The following is an 18,544-nucleotide window of genomic DNA, read 5'->3' as shown; positions in this document are numbered from 1 at the left end:
ATAGTAACGAATGCCTCGTCAACACTTATAGTTTTCATGATGCTTAATGATCTTTGATTGTATCTTTATTGTGCTTTTCACGTAAAGGACTTTTGGAGAATGTTTTGAATTGCGTTGCGCTAACCCATCCAATTCATTAACTTAAGGAGAACTTGACGGTTAATTTAAGCGGACCTAATTAACCCGGAGTGTTGAGTTTCATAATTTATCGAAAGACCAACTGAAAATCAAAGTGTATGCAAGTGTGACATGTGTGGAGAAGAACCTTCTAGCTAGCACTCATCCATATTTTCATTACATTCATATTTAGAATCTGCCCTAATTGACAATCTGTGCATTTTAATTAATTTCGTCAAAAACTCAATCCCCCCTTACTTTTGTGTCCAATTTAGTTAGAAAGTGTCTTAGTTTGTGTTTTTAAGCATTTTGATTCATTCTATTACCCAATTTCGTCCAAAGTTACCAAAGTGCTCAAAACTGCCCAGAAAGTGATTTTAAGGCAGTTTTGAGTGTTTTGGGGCTGTTTTGAGTCTTTTGATTTGTTTTTGTGTTTTATTGTTTAGTTTTGCATTCTTTGAGTCTAGTTTAGTGTTTCAAACTTTATTTTACGTTTTTGAGTTAGTTTCCAAGTGATTTTGCAATCCCTCCTAATCCCCGGTTAAGAACGATCCCTACTTATTCATATACTACAATTGTCACAAGAGGGTTTTAATTTGTGTGCTTACTTAGTTCGCATCAAATTTTTGGCGCCGTTGCCGGGGATTAGCAACTTTGCTAATCCCTTGGATTGTATTTTCTGTTTATTTTATTTTTGTTAAGTTTCTGACCTAATTTTGTTCTTCTTGTTTTAGGTACTAGTGCATGACTCGGAGTTCTCAACCGATTCGTGAGGACATCTTGGACTTTGACAGTGACTTTGAGAGAACTTTGAGACGAAGGAAGAAGCATCACGAATCAAATCCGCCAAGCCCGGAATCTGAGCTTGACGAACAAGGCTTAGAAGAGGAAGAAGAGGCTGATGCGAGAATTATACGCACACAAATTAAACCCTCTTTTTGTCAAATTGTAGTAAGTATGTAAGTAGGGATCGTTCTGGACCGGGGATTAGGAGGGATTGTTAATCACTTGGATTTCACTCAAAAACGTAAAAACACAATATAAAACACTCTACTAGACTCAAAGAATGCAAACCTAAACTTTAAAACACTAAAACAAACCAAAAGACTCAAAATAGCACCAAAACACTCAAAACTGCCTTAAAAACACTTTCTGGGCAGTTTTGAGCACTTTGAGTACTTTGGACGAATTTGGGTAACAAATTGAATCAAAACACTTATAAACACAAACCAAAACACTTTCTAACTAATTTGAACAATACAAAGACTCAAAGGACTCAAAACAAGTTCAAAAGACTCAAAACTGCCTAAAAACACTAACTAGGCAGTTTCTGACCTTAAACCCAAATTTGGACGACATTAAGTTGTAACTTGACTCAAGACTCTTAAAAACACAAACTAAATTGATTTCTAACTAATTTGGACATTAAAGTAAGGGGGGATTGAGTTTTGGACGAAATTAAACTAATTGCACAGATTCTAATTAAAAACAGAATGTAAATATGAATGTGATGGATTTGAATGGATGGGATGACTAGCTAAGGGGTTCATCTCCACACATGTTACACTTGCATAATAAAAAGATTTCCAATTGCATTTCAATAAATTATGAAACTCATCACCCCGGGTTAATTAGGTCCGCTTAAATTAACCGTCAAGTTTTCCTTAAGTTAATGAATTGGATGATTGCATACGACAACCCAAAGCATTCCTCACAAGTTCCCTACATGAATTGCATAATAGAGATACAAGCAAGAATCATTAAGCAACATGAAAACTATAAGTGTTGACGAGGCATTCGTTACTATGATTGCATGAAACTTATGCCAAGAATATGTTTAACGCGATTGTTTATAAGCAACCTCCACTACTTGTGAATATAAGTTCATAACTATTACGTGAAACTCACTTATATTCTAGCGTCAAATTCATGCATGAAAATTAAGCGTGAACTCTCAATAAGCATACATAAATAGGTTATCAATCAAATAGTTAAACAAATTGAATTCACAACTTATGAAACGCAATTAGAAGTAATCAAATCAAAATGCAAGCATAAACATATATTTCGAATCCCCCCCTAGCCAAGGGGGGGTTTAGTTCCTCATGATACAAAACAAAGAGAATCAAAGAAACACCTAAACATTCCAACAACTCAAACTTGAATTGTATGAACGTTTAGGCCCTCTTCTCTTCCATTCCTCATTCGTACAAAACAAAGAGTATTGAAATTAAACATTGAAATCAAAGAAACACCTAAACATTCCAACAACTCAAACTTGAATTGTATGAACGTTTAGGCCCTCTTATCTTCCTCTTCGTTGTAGCACAAGGTCTAATGGATAGTTTGATGGTGTGAATGGTTTGGGGAGTGGTGAAAATGGAAGGTGGAGGCCACGGCAATGGGATGATTTCTGGTGTGGTGTTTGGATTATTAGGGAGAGAGCATGGCACAAGGGAATGGTTGGTGTTTGTGACTGAAATGTGTATGGAAGAATGAATGAATTGAATGAATGCAATGCATGGTTTTATAGGGAGAGAAGGGATGGGAGAACATGTGAATGGCAGCTAGGAATGATTAAAGAAGGGAATGCATGTGTAATGACAACTAGATTGGTTGGTGGAAATCTGAAAATGGATGGGAGAGGGAACATGACAGCTAGGTAAAGTGAATGTGGCTGCATGTTTGAATGATTAAATGATGCATGTGGGTTGGAAATGCATGTGCAATGATTCTTTGGTGCTGAAAATGCATGTGTAAGTATGTGTTGGCTGAATTAAAGAATGTGAGGGAATGATGAAAGGGGAAACATGACAGCTAGGTTGAATTATGAAGAGTGAATGCATGTGGCTGATTTATGTGAATGATTATGGGTGATTATGATAAGTGATAAGTGGTGATGATAAGTGTATGATATGTGATTATGATAAGTGATAAGTGGTGATGATAAGTAATGATTTATGATAAGTGATAAGTGGTGATGATAAGTAATGATATGTGATTATGATAAGTGATAAGTAATGATATGTGGGAGTGTGGCTGAAATGAAGGAGTGGAATGTTGGAATGTTATGCACGGCTAAGGATATAGGAAAGGTTTAAATGTCCTAAAACTAAAGGGAACAAGGTTCCAACACTTTGGTCTTCAATTAGGTCTTCAATTTCGTCCAACACTTTGGCTCCAAGCATAGGCTATCCATCCTTAACCCAAAAGTGCTCCAAAAGTCTCCAAAATGCATCTTTTTGCTCCTTTAGCCCTTTGGACCTACAAACACACGAAAATAGTTTAAAGTACTAAAATAACTAAAGAAACATAACGTAAATGCACGAGAACAAGCCATTTAAGTCGCATGAATATGCTCCTATCAAATACCCCCACACTTAGCTTTTGCTAGTCCTCGAGCAAAACAAAACAAAAGAAACCAAAAACAAAACGACACTGAACAAGAAAAACACAACCTAAACCTTCCAACAATCGTCTCAGGGATTTCCAATGTACATGACAAGTTAAAAATCATTATTCCCACAGATTTTAGCCATCTTTACACTTAAGTACATTTTTAATCATAGTCACCACATACTAGTTCACAATTAAGCATTTAAAACCATGATTTGAATGTAGTAACATGCCTTAGAGAATTTCCTCAATTCCTTACTAGAATGCACTCTATTTTCACATAGATTTTCTGACTACACACCCTACACTAGTCATATGTGAGGAGATTAATGAAAACGAACACTCACATATATATATCACAAAGAGAGCAATTTCCGGAGTTAATAAGCATGTTTAGATATGATCTCATGAATGGAATGCTACTACTTAGATGCGAGAACCAGTGACACCATATGCTCATACCAAATTCAAACTCCACAAATTGAAACACATAACACTCAAGATAGAAGTTAAGGGTTGTAATGGGGCTTGGGGTGTTGGTTAACAAGGAAAGGATAGGGAAAACAAACGTTGTTCAAGCAATAGTAAGCAAAGCAATGAAATTGAGACTTAGAATTCACTTAGATTGCAGAAATTAACTTTAAAACACAAGGGAAAGATTTAGACAACTCCTTAGGGTCGAATTCATTGTTTTGGACCCTTACTTCAACAAACAATACTTTGGAACTCTTTTTTCGCAACTTTTCAACTTTTTCTTCATTTTTTTTTTCTTTTTCCACGAATTTTTTTTTTTCGTGCCTATAGCACACAATTCCTCATGAAAAACACTTCCCCCACACTTGTTTTCTGCCAACATAAATCAAAAGGACTTCAATTTGAATCATGCTTTGCTATGCTTCAAGAACAAGGGTATGGATAGTCCTAATCTAGGCTAGGTGAGGAAAACATGAGTTAATGTTGATGTATATTTCCTTCCTAATGCTAAAATATATTTAGTATAATGGCATAAGCAAGGGTGTCGAATCCACAGGGACCAATTGGACCTATGTAATTACTTGTTTTGCTAGAACTCTAAGAAATGAATCAAACTAATCAAACTAGGCATATTAAGACATGAATCAAACCAATCAAACTAGGCATGTTAAGAAATGAATCAAACTAGTCAAAATAGGCAGATTTGGTATTGTATCAAACTAGTCTAAATAGGCAGATTTGGTATTGTATCAAACTAGTCTAAATAGGCAGATTTGGTATTGTAACTTGAAAGTATAAGAACATGAAGTAAACACAAATAAATGAATCAACAACTAATACAATGAGATAGTATCAATGGAAATGAAGCTAGGGATTCGATTTCACCATTGCTCAACTAAGTCCATATTTGTTAAGTTAGTTTGTACTCATTCATCTACCTATTTCTTGAGTTTGTTTCACTTGGACATGATCAACCATATGATGTGTGGATTTGATCAAATGTCTCTAATCATGAACCTAATTGTGATGTGCAACTTTGGTTCATAATCTAGAGTATGTAATGCACAAGAAACTTTCATAAAACCAAAGGGAATAACTTGGCAGGATGTTTGCTAAACATTCCCTTCATTCATTCACATATCTACCAAGATTATGCATGATGTGTGTTTTAATCTTGGCTACACAACTTTGTGATTAATTCAAATGATGATCAAACATTAAAACCAACACACTAAGTCACCATTAAATCAGAGAATGAAACAAGAAATAGATGGACAAACTAAGCATTCTAACTTAATTACATGGCAAACTTTGCAAGGTTACATCGAATCCCTAGAGGAAGCTTAGTTACGATTCATGTTTACAAAAGATTTGACATAAAAATATAAAACATGAATGAACATAGACTTGATAAGAATGAACCCTTGAAGTAAAACTGATGTTGAAGTCCTTGAAGAGTCCCTTGGTGTTGCTTCTCCAGATGTGGTGCGGATGAAGGTAGAATGGCTTGGTTTGAATGGTTTCTGCCCTTGGGACAGAAATGGACCTAGAATGGAATGAAATGGGCAGAGAATGGAGGGGAAATGGAGTGACTATCTGTGTGTATATGGACTGACTGAAGCATAAAACTTGCGGAACTTCTTTTGTGTGAAGTATGCTTAGTTTAATAGGAATGAATCTTGTTTCCAACAATCAGATTGGATCTTGAATTTCTTTAACTCAGATGGCAGAGCATAAGTGATGGAAATGATTGTGTTTCTGAGATGGTGGACTCACGGCATGGACAAGGTCTGCAAAGGTGTGGTTTGTTTAATCAAAATGCATGTGCTCTTGCTGCAACAATTGAGTGGAACCTGCAAAGGTGAATTAGACCACTAGAAAATGCTTTGAACAAATCTGGAAAGGGAAAGGGATCCCACGGCATGGACAAAGAATGAGTGATTTTCTGGAATAATGGTTGAATAACAAAAGGGAAAGGTGCAAGCATGGGTTTTATTTAATTGAAGTGCATGTGTATTTCTGCAAAGATGAAGTGCAGAAATGTAATGGAATGCACGGAATGGATGTGGATCATGCATGTGAAGGTGTGAACATGCATGTGAATGCATGTTTTGATGTTGGAAGTGCATAATCTGATGGGATGATATGGGAACACACGGCTAGGTTGTGATTGTTGGTGTCAAAATGATTGAATGAATTAAGTGATGGAAATGGGTGTTTTTGGCGCAAAAGGTAAATGGACAAGTAGTGGAACACACGGCCAAGGTTGTGACATGCATGTGAATGCATGTTTTGATGTTGGAACCACATAGGTGACTTCAATGATTTTGCCTTGTTTAGAATCACCCAATATGGCCGAATTGCATTTCTTAACACTTCACATCTTTTCTGGAATGTTTTTACTTCAACTGCCTTCCCATTGATCCAATTTCACCCTTGGCTGCACACTAACACCAAATAAGGTAAAATGCAACTAGTTTAATCCAAAACAATCACAAAGACGCCAAATAATGAAGATATAAATGTATACAAAATGTGACTTATCAGTTAACAAATAATGACGGCTAACAAGGCTCAATGGGGTTAAAAACCTACAAAACATAATGACATAGGGCACACGGCTTTTTGGCTAAGGTGGTGGTCACTACACAACTTCATCTTGAATGTGTGTTATGCAAATCAATACCATGCTTTGAATGAAATGGATATAAGTTCTAGCATTTAGTTCTATCATGATACAATTGCATTCTAATTAGCAACCAAGCAAGGAATAATGAGATCATGCAACAACTTTAGAAAACAAAGAATCACAGAAAATAACTCTCCAAAGAACATTTAGGCTCAAGTCTCACAAGGTTGTAGCGTTTGTTTGAGTTCCTTCCTTCAAGCATGTTACAAAAACAATTTTTTTCTTTTATGATTGCATGTGAAGTCATACATTATAACCATAACCAAGCATATACCAAGAGTAAATCAAACTTTTCTCTATGTTCATAACTCTTTTTAACAGTCATGCAATTACAAACCAAATCCTTATCATTGTGTTGGAAGGTACCCTAAGACATAAACACACAAAAATGACTCAAAACACTCTTTTTAGGCTTTTCAAAACATGTTTTTCAAATTTTTATGTGATTTTCAGAGTTATCAAAACAAAACATACTAAAACACTCTAAAACAACTTAAAAACACCTTAAAACAGCAAGGAACAACATTTGAAGTTATGGGTGATAAAATCCCACGAATTTGCATCAAATATACTTAGTTACCCCCCCACACTTAAGTCAAACATTGTCCTCAATGTTTTAAGCATAGATTCACACAAAACATAAATAAACACACAAAAAGCAACTAAACATACTAAACATGGCAGAATGTAGTTAACAAAGAGAAGAGTTTAGAGACGCAAATCTGGTTATAGAGTGTAAATTCCATCTTCTCCTTGGTAATTGCATTGAGGCTTGGATCTTTGTGATTCCACAGGCTTACTCTTGAACTGCGCTGCTCCCATCGTTGATTTTCCTTTGTGCTACTCTTGAACTGGGCAGCAGGCTTCCTTTGGTTTCCCCCGAAGGTCTGAGCTTCCTCCTTTTATCTGTTTCTTTGTTCAATCTCTCCAATTCGTATTGAAGAGGGTTAGAGGATAGCTCAGCATATGCAGTTGTTGCTTGTCTCCACATGCTTCAATGTGTCATTTTCACTTGCCTTACTTGCTCCCCTTTGCAGAAGTGGTCCCTTCTCTGGAAGTGTATCAACCGTTGAAGATGACTACTCGAGAGCAATGCTAGGTAAGCAATCAGGAAAGGGATTCCCGGCCGTCGGAAGACTGACTCCAAGTGCCGGCTGATTGCTTCTTTTACTTTGCTATGCGAGTAATAACAAAGACAAAGGAAAAGACAGGGAAAGAGCATGATATGAGATACTTTTGCTTTTGACCTTGATGATATGAGATACCTTTGCTTTTGAAGAAGCGGTGAATGAATCAGCACATGTATTTGTTGTGCTGTTTCCTCCTGGGTCATCTGTACTCCAGGCATCTGGTATCATCTTTGGGGAAGAAGAAAGAATTGAGTATTTCGAAAGCCTTTGCTGGGAGTGCGCCCTCAAAAGTGAGGAAGAGTTGGGCATTTTCTTCAGGTTTGTCTTGCCATAAAAGATGAAGGTCGACATATATAGGGATTTCCCAATAGCAAGTGGTGGTATTGTTCTTTTACCCTTGTCGACAACGTTTTGATCCCGCAAATCCGGCTTTTTGAAATAGTGACGCCTCTTCGATTTCTGAACGACACCTCTTCGATTACTGAGCAGGCGCCCCTTCGATTTCTGAGCAGGCGCCCCTTCGATTTCTGAACGACGCCCCTTCGCTTTCTGAACGACACGTAGTAGTGCGGATGCGGCTCTTTTGACAAAGCTGCATGCGTTTTCTGAAAAGTAGAGAAAGCGTCGTCGAACTTTGCGTTTGTCGGCTAAAGATGTGTAGTTGCGATGATGGCCTCCACGTGTTTTCACTTTGTCAGAGATCTTTTGACAAAGTGAACGCGTTTTCTGAAAAGTAGAGAAAGCGTCGCCGAACTTTGCGCAGGAAATTCCGGCTTTTTGAATTGGTGGACGCGTCGCCTTGGCTTTTTATAGAGTTACCGATCACCTCAAACATACACACTCTGAAGACTGCCCATTTTTGAAAATTGTCTCCGGCCCTTTGAAATTTAACTCCATCCACCCCTTCTCTTGAACACCTTTGAAAAATGGCAAACCCATCGAACCTTAGCTTAGAATTGAGTCTCAGCAGTGATACGGGCGCGCCTCATCAAGGTAACGTATGGCACCCTTCTTTCTTATCTTCTAACGGTCCTTTTATAGGTGAAGACTCCGTGATGCAGGATGCCACAACAGCTACAATAATAGCTAGGAACCTCCTCACTCCCAAAGATAGTCAGCTGCTTTCAGGACGGTCCGATGAGTTGGCCGTTCAAGAATCCCTCGCACTTAGTGTTCAGTGTGCGAGCTCTGTGTCCAACATGGGCCAACGCCTGCTTGCTCGGTCCCGTCAAGTGGAATCATTGATGGCAGAGGTGGAAAATCTTAAGCAGGAGATCAAACAGCTTAAGTACGAGAATAGAAGTTTGCATGTGCTTGCAAATAACTATTCGTCGGGCATGAAAAGGAAGCTTGATGAGCTGCAAGAATCCCAAGGTCGCGTTCAAAGTGACCGTCAAAGGCTTGCGTCTTTCTTCCAGAGGCACCTTTTTCCTGGGTCAGCTAGCGTTCCACCCAGTATTGAGGCCTGGAATGCTCTAGCTCCGATGCCTCCCGCTCCGATGCCTTCCGCTCCGATGCTTTCCGCTCCGATGCCTACTGCTCCGATGCCTTCTGCTCCGACGCCTCGTAGTGGGGCTTCACGTAAACATCCTTTGTGAAGGCTCCATCTTTCTCCATGTTTAGTATCTTTTTTTTTTTTTTTTTTTTTTTTTTATGAACATGCTTTGTTTTATTCAGTGCATTGGGTTACCTCCCAAGTAGCGCTTTCTTTTACGTCTTGCAGCCGGACGAAGAACCCAATCACTCCAGGATATGTTCACGAATCGGATGAGAACTCCGAGTCATGAACTAGTACCTAAAACAAGAAACAAAACAAAATTAAGAATCTGGAAAAATAAAAACAAACGAAAATAAAACAATCCAAGGGATTAGCAAAGTTGCTAATCCCCGGCAACGGCGCCAAAATTTGATGCGAGAATTATACGCACATGATGTGAGAATTACTTGACACTCAAATTAAACCCTCGTTTGACAATTGTAGTAGAATGGATAAGTGAGGGATCGTTCTAGACCGGGGATTAGGAGGGCTTGTTAATCACTTGGATTTTGACTCAAAAACGTAAAAACAATATAAAACACTAAACTAGACTCAAAGAATGTGAAACTAAACGTTAAAACATTAAGACAAACCAAAAGACTCAAAATTCTTTAAAAACACAAACTAAATTGATTTCTAACTAATTTGACAATAAAGTAAAGGGGGGATTGTGTTTGGACGAGATTAAATTAAATGGACAAATTGTAATTAAAGGCAAAACGTAAATATGAATGAGATGAAAATATGGATGATGGAATAGCCAAGGGGTTCATCTCCACACATGTTATACTTGCATACAAAATTGATTCTCAGTTGGTCTTTCGATAAATTATGAAACTCAACACCCCGGGTTAATTAGGTCCGCTTAAATTAACCGTCAAGTTTTCCTAATGTTATTGAATTGGATGACATCATTCGACAACCCAAAGCATTCCTCACAAGTTCCCTACATGAATTGCATAATAGAGATACAAGCAAGAATCATTAAGCATCATGAAAACTGTAAGTGTTGACGAGGCATTCGTTACTATGATTGCATGAAACTTATGCCAAGAATTTGTTTAACGCGATTGTTTATAAGCAACCTCCACTACTTGTGAATATAAGTTCATAACGATTAGGTGAAATTCACTTATATTCTAGCGTCAAATTCATGCATGAAAATTAAGCGCGCATTCTTAATAAACATACATAAATAAGTTATCAATCAAACAGTTAAACAAATTGAATCCACAACTTATGAAATTCCAACGAAAGTTAATCAATTCATATTGCAAATATAAACATAGTTTCGAATCACCCCCTAGCTAAAGGGGGTTTAGTTCTTCATAACCTTGAAATCAAAGAAACACCTAAACATTCCAACAACTCAAACTTGAATTGTATGAACGTTTAGGCACTCTTCTCTTCCATTCCTCATACGTACAAAACAAAGAGAATTGAATTTAAACTTTGAAATCAAAGAAACACCTAAACATTCCAACAACTCAAACTTGAATTGTATGAACGTTTAGGCCCTCTTATCTTCCTCTTTATTGTAGCATAAGGTCTAGGGATAGTTGGTTGGGGGGATGGAAGTGTGGAATGGAGTGGGGAGTGATGGAAATGGAAGATGGTTTTTGGATTCTAAGGGGAAGTGTTTATTTGTGGTGTGAGAATGGAGAGATGGAATTGAATGAAATGGAAGTGTGGGATGAATTGAATGATGCAAATGAATGAAGTGTGTGTGGTTTATATAGGGAGAGAATGGATGGGAGAGCATGTGAATGATAGCTAGGAGAATGATTAAAGGGGTGTGAATGGTTGGAAATGCATGTGGGTGAATTGGTGGTGCAATGATGAAAGAATAAGTGCATGTGTGTGTTTTGTGTTGGAATGAATGTGGATGCATGATGAAAAGTTAATAAATAATGCATGTAGGGTTAGGAAATAAAATCATAACTTAAAGGGGGGATGATTAAAGGGTGTGTGAATGCATGTGTTGAATTGGTGGTTCAATGATGAAAGAATAAGTGCATGTGTGTGTGAATGGTGGTAGCTAGGGTGAATTATGATAAATGCATGTGGAATAAAGATGGAGAAGGTGGTGAAATGATGAAGTAGGAAGGTGGAAATGCATGTGAGATGTTCTTTGGAGAAAGGTGGATGAATGTGCATGTGAATTAAGTTGTGAAAGCATGTGGAATGTTTTAAATGGTTGAAATGTGTAGATGATTATGAGTATGATAAGTGATAAGTGTATGGTTATGATAAGTGATAAATGAATGATATGTGGTGATAAATGAATGATATGATAAATGAATGATATGTTAAGTAATAAATGAATGATATGTGGTGAGTGATAAGTGAATGGTTTGATAATTGATAAATGAATGATATGCTAAGTGATAAATGAATGATATGTTAAGTGATAAATGAATGATATGTTAAGTGATGATAAGTAATGATAGGTGGTTATGATAGTTTGGTCTTTAATTTCGTCCATTCCTTTTGCTCCAAATATAAGCTATCCAATCCAAGTCCGATTTTGCTCCAAAATGCTCCAAAAGGCATCCTTTTGCATACCTTGCCCTTAGAACCTGAAAACACACAAAAGAAGCATAAAGGACTAAAATAACTAGAGAAACATAACGTAAATGCACGAGAACAAGCCTTTTAAGTCGCATGAATATGCTCCTATCAGCACACAAATTAAACCCTCTTTTTGTCAAATTGTAGTAAGTATGTAAGTAGGGATCGTTCTGGACCGGGGATTAGGAGGGATTGTTAATCACTTGGATTTCACTCAAAAACGTAAAAACACAATATAAAACACTCTACTAGACTCAAAGAATGCAAACCTAAACTTTAAAACACTAAAACAAACCAAAAGACTCAAAACAGCACCAAAACACTCAAAACTGCCTTAAAAACACTTTCTGGGCAGTTTTGAGCACTTTGAGTACTTTGGACGAATTTGGGTAACAAATTGAATCAAAACACTTATAAACACAAACCAAAACACTTTCTAACTAATTTGAACAATACAAAGACTCAAAGGACTCAAAACAAGTTCAAAAGACTCAAAACTGCCTAAAAACACTAACTAGGCAGTTTCTGACCTTAAACCCAAATTTGGACGAAATTAAGTTGTAACTTGACTCAAGACTCTTAAAAACACAAACTAAATTGATTTCTAACTAATTTGGACATTAAAGTAAGGGGGGATTGAGTTTTGGACGAAATTAAACTAATTGCACAGATTCTAATTAAAAACAGAATGTAAATATGAATGTGATGGATTTGAATGGATGGGATGACTAGCTAAGGGGTTCATCTCCACACATGTTACACTTGCATAATAAAAAGATTTCCAATTGCATTTCAATAAATTATGAAACTCATCACCCCGGGTTAATTAGGTCCGCTTAAATTAACCGTCAAGTTTTCCTTAAGTTAATGAATTGGATGATTGCATACGACAACCCAAAGCATTCCTCACAAGTTCCCTACATGAATTGCATAATAGAGATACAAGCAAGAATCATTAACCACCATGAAAACTATAAGTGTTGACGAGGCATTCGTTACTATGATTGCATGAAACTTATGCCAAGAATATGTTTAACGCGATTGTTTATAAGCAACCTCCACTACTTGTGAATATAAGTTCATAACTATTACGTGAAACTCACTTATATTCTAGCGTCAAATTCATGCATGAAAATTAAGCGTGAACTCTCAATAAGCATACATAAATAGGTTATCAATCAAATAGTTAAACAAATTGAATTCACAACTTATGAAACGCAATTAGAAGTAATCAAATCAAAATGCAAGCATAAACATATATTTCGAATCCCCCCTAGCCAAGGGGGGGTTTAGTTCCTCATGATACAAAACAAAGAGAATCAAAGAAACACCTAAACATTCCAACAACTCAAACTTGAATTGTATGAACGTTTAGGCCCTCTTCTCTTCCATTCCTCATTCGTACAAAACGAAGAGTATTGAAATTAAACATTGAAATCAAAGAAACACCTAAACATTCCAACAACTCAAACTTGAATTGTATGAACGTTTAGGCCCTCTTATCTTCCTCTTCGTTGTAGCACAAGGTCTAATGGATAGTTTGATGGTGTGAATGGTTTGGGGAGTGGTGAAAATGGAAGGTGGAGGCCACGGCAATGGGATGATTTCTGGTGTGGTGTTTGGATTATTAGGGAGAGAGCATGGCACAAGGGAATGGTTGGTGTTTGTGACTGAAATGTGTATGGAAGAATGAATGAATTGAATGAATGCAATGCATGGTTTTATAGGGAGAGAAGGGATGGGAGAACATGTGAATGGCAGCTAGGAATGATTAAAGAAGGGAATGCATGTGTAATGACAACTAGATTGGTTGGTGGAAATCTGAAAATGGATGGGAGAGGGAACATGACAGCTAGGTAAAGTGAATGTGGCTGCATGTGGGTTGGAAATGCATGTGCAATGATTCTTTGGTGCTGAAAATGCATGTGTAAGCATGTGTTGGCTGAATTAAAGAATGTGAGGGAATGATGAAAGGGGAAACATGACAGCTAGGTTGAATTATGAAGAGTGAATGCATGTGGCTGATTTATGTGAATGATTATGGGTGATTATGATAAGTGATAAGTGGTGATGATAAGTGTATGATATGTGATTATGATAAGTGATAAGTGGTGATGATAAGTAATGATTTATGATAAGTGATAAGTGGTGATGATAAGTAATGATATGTGATTATGATAAGTGATAAGTAATGATATGTGGGAGTGTGGCTGAAATGAAGGAGTGGAATGTTGGAATGTTATGCACGGCTAAGGATATAGGAAAGGTTTAAATGTCCTAAAACTAAAAGGAACAAGGTTCCAACACTTTGGTCTTCAATTAGGTCTTCAATTTCGTCCAACACTTTGGCTCCAAGCATAGGCTATCCATCCTTAGCCCAAAAGTGCTCCAAAAGTCTCCAAAATGCATCTTTTTGCTCCTTTAGCCCTTTGGACCTACAAACACACGAAAATAGCTTAAAGTACTAAAATAACTAAAGAAACATAACGTAAATGCACGAGAACAAGCCATTTAAGTCGCATGAATATGCTCCTATCAAATACCCCCACACTTATCTTTTGCTAGTCCTCGAGCAAAACAGAAAAACAAAACAAAACGAAACGAAACAAAACAAGTAAAACACAACCTAAACCTTCCAACAACCGTCTTAGGGATTTCCAATGCACATGACATGTTAAAAATCATCATTCTCATAGATTTTAGTCATCTTCACACTTAAGTACATTCTTAATCATAGTCACCACATACTATTTCACAATTAAGCATTTAAAACCATGTTTTGAATGTAGTAACATGCCTTAGAGAATTTGCTCAATTCCTTACAAGATATGCACTCGATTTTCACTCAGATTTTCTAACTACACACCCTAATCTAGTCATATGTGAGAAGATTAATGAAAACGAACACTCACATATATATCACAAAGAGAGCAATTTCCGGAGTTAATAAGCATGTTTAGATATGATCTCATGAATGGAATGCTACTACTTAGATGCGAGAACCAGTGACACCATATGCTCATACCAAATTCAAACTCCACAAATTGAAACACATAACACTCAAGATAGAAGTTAAGGGTTGTAATGGGGCTTGGGGTGTTGGTTAACAAGGAAAGGATAGGGAAAACAAACGTTCTTCAAGCAATAGTAAGCAAGGCAATGAAATTGAGACTTAGAATTCACTTAGATTGCAGAAATTAACTTTAAAACACAAGGGAAAGATCTAGACAACTCCTTAGGGCCGAATTCATTGTTTTGGACCCTTACTTCAACAAACAATACTTTGGAACTCTTTTTCTCAACTTTTCAACTTTTTCTTCATTTTTTTTTTTTTTTTTTTTTTTTTTTGTTTCTTTTTCCACGAAATTTTTTTTTTCCGTGCCTATAGCACACAATTCCTCATGAAAAACACTTCCCCCACACTTGTTTTCTGCCAACATAAATCAAAAGGACTTCAATTTGAATCATGCTTTGCTATGCTTCAAGAACAAGGGTATGGATAGTCCTAATCTAGGCTAGGTGAGGAAAACATGAGTTAACAAATAATGACGGCTAACAAGGCTCAATGGGGTTAAAAACCTACAAAACATAATGACATAGGGCACACGGCTTTTTGGCTAAGGTGGTGGTCACTACACAACTTCATCTTGAATGTGTGTTATGCAAATCAATAACATGCTTTGAATGAAATGGATATAAGTTCTAGCATTTAGTTCTATCATGATACAATTGCATTTTAAGTAGCAACCAAGCAAGGAATAATGAGATCATGCAACAACTTTAGAAAACAAAGAATCACAGAAAATAACTCTCCAAAGAACATTTAGGCTCAAGTCTCACAAGGTTGTAGCGTTTGTTTGAGTTCCTTCCTTCAAGCATGTTACAAAAACAATTTTTTTCTTTTATGATTGCATGTGAAGTCATACATTATAACCATAACCAAGCATATACCAAGAGTAAATCAAACTTTTCTCTATGTTCATAACTCTTTTTAACAGTCATGCAATTACAAACCAAATCCTTATCATTGTGTTGGAAGGTACCCTAAGACACAAATACACAAAAACGACTCAAAACACTCTTTTTAGGCTTTTCAAAACATGTTTTTCAAATTTTTATGTGATTTTCGGAGTTATAAAAACAGAACATACTAAAACACTTTAAAACAACTTAAAAACACCTTCAAACAGCAAGGAACAACATTTGAAGTTATGGGTGATAAAATCCCACGAATTTGCATCAAATATACTTAGTTACCCCCCCACACTTAAATCAAACATTGTCCTCAATGTTTTAAGCATAGATTCACACAAAACATAAGTAAACACACAAAAAGCAACTAAACACACTAAACATGGCAGAATGTAGTTAACAAAGAGAAGAGTTTAGAGACGCAAATCTGGTTATAGAGTGTAAATTCCATCTTCTCCTTGGTAATTGCATTGAGGCTTGGATCTTTGTGATTCCACAGGCTTACTCTTGAACTGCGCTGCTCCCATCGTTGATTTTCCTTTGTGCTACTCTTGAACTGGGCAGCAGGCTTCCTTTGGTCTCCCCCGAAGGTCTGAGCTTCCTCCTTTTATCTATTTCTTTGTTCAATCTCTCAAATTCGTATTGAAGAGGGTTAGAGGATAGCTCAGCATATGCAGTTGTTGCTTGTCTCCACATGCTTCAATGTGTCATTTTCACTTGCCTTACTTGCTGCCCTTTGCAGAAGTGGTCCCTTCTCTGGAAGTGTATCAACCGTTGAAGATGACTACTCGAGAGCAACGCTAGGTAAGCAATCAAGAAAGGGATTCCCGGCCGTCGGAAGATTGACTCCAAGTGCCGGATGATTGCTTCTTTTACTTTGCTATGCGAGTAATAACAAAGACAAAGGAAAAGACAGGGAAAGAGCATGATATGAGATACTTTTGCTTTTGACCTTGATGATATGAGATACCTTTGCTTTTGAAGAAGCGGTGAATGAATCAGCACATGTATTTGTTGTGCTGTTTCCTCCTGGGTCATCTGTACTCCAGGCATCTGGTATCATCTTTGGGGAAGAAGAAAGAATTGAGTATTTCGAAAGGCTTTGCTGGGAGTGCGCCCTCAAAAGTGAGGAAGAGTTGGGCATTTTCTTCAGGTTTGCCTTGCCATAAAAGATGAAGGTCGACATATATAGGGATTTCCCAATAGCAAGTGGTGGTATTGTTCTTTTACCCTTGTCGACAAACGTTTTGATCCCGCAAATCCGGCTTTTTGAAATAGTGACGCCTCTTCGATTTCTGAACGACGCCTCTTCGATTTCTGAGCAGGCGCCCCTTCGATTTCTGAGCGACACGTAGTAGTGCGGATGCGGCTCTTTTGACAAAGCTGCATGCGTTTTCTGAAAAGTAGAGAAAGCGTCGTCGAACTTTGCGTTTGTCGGCTAAAGATGTGTAGTTGCGATGATGGCCTCCACGTGTTTTCACTTTGTCAGAGATCTTTTGACAAAGTGAACGCGTTTTCTGAAAAGCCGAGGGAGCGTCGCCGAACTTTACGCATGAACTTCCGGCTTTTTGAATCGGTGGGCGCGTTGCCTTGGCTTTTTATAGAGCTATCGATCACCGCCAACTTACACACTCTGAAGATTTCCCATTCTTGAAACTCGTCTCCGGCCCTTTGAAAATTTACTTCGTCCACCCCTTCTCTTTGAACACTTTTGAAAAATGGCAAACCACTTGGAAATGATGAATGAAATGCATGTGAATGACAGCTAGATATGTTGATGAATGCATGTGATTAAAGGGTGGAATGCATGTGGCTGAATTGGATTAAAGAATGGGAGTGATGGGTTGGAAATGATGGTGGGTTATGCACGGCAATGATGAATGGGATGGGTGGATTTGATGATTGTGTTGGTGATGAATGCATGTGGAATTGCAAGGAGGAAGGTATGGTTATGGTTATGATAAGTGATAAGTGAATGGTTATGATAAGTGATAAGTGAATGGTTATGATAAGTGATAAGTGAATGGTTTGATAAGTGATAAGTGGTGATGATAAGTGTATGATATGTGATTATGATAAGTGATAAGTGGTGATGATAAGTAATGATATGTGGGAGTGTGGCTGAAATGAAGGAGTGGAATGTTGGAATGTTATGCACGGCTAAGGATATAGGAAAGGTTTAAATGTCCTAAAACTAAAGGGAACAAGGTTTCAACACTTTGGTCTTCAATTAGGTCTTCAATTTCGTCCAACACTTTGGCTCCAAGCATAAGCTATCCATCCTTAGCCCAAAAATGCTCCAAAAGTCTCCAAAATGCATCTTTTTGCTCCTTTAGCCCTTTGGACCTACAAACACACGAAAATAGCTTAAAGTACTAAAATAACTAAAGAAACATAATGTAAATGCACGAGAACAAGCCATTTAAGTCGCATGAATATGCTCCTATCAGAAACCATTCAACCATAACCAATCTACCTTCATTTACACCACAGTTGGAGAACCAACACCGAAGGCACTCTTCAAGGAATTCAACATCAGTTTTGCTTCAAGGGTTTCTTCTTATTAATTCTATGTTCATTCATGTTTTATATTTTTATGTCAAATCTTTTGTAAACATGAAGTGTAACTAATCTCTCCCTAGGGATTCGATGTAGCCT

Source organism: the organism of the source record quoted next, unplaced genomic scaffold (genome assembly GCF_019419815.1).
Source record: "Pyrus x bretschneideri cultivar Hongxiangsu unplaced genomic scaffold, Pyrus_bretschneideri_v1 Contig118, whole genome shotgun sequence".
In the NCBI taxonomy this organism is placed as follows: Eukaryota; Viridiplantae; Streptophyta; class Magnoliopsida; order Rosales; family Rosaceae; genus Pyrus; species Pyrus x bretschneideri.
The sequence above is the reverse complement of the archived record's forward strand: the minus strand, read 5'-3'. Positions refer to the sequence as shown.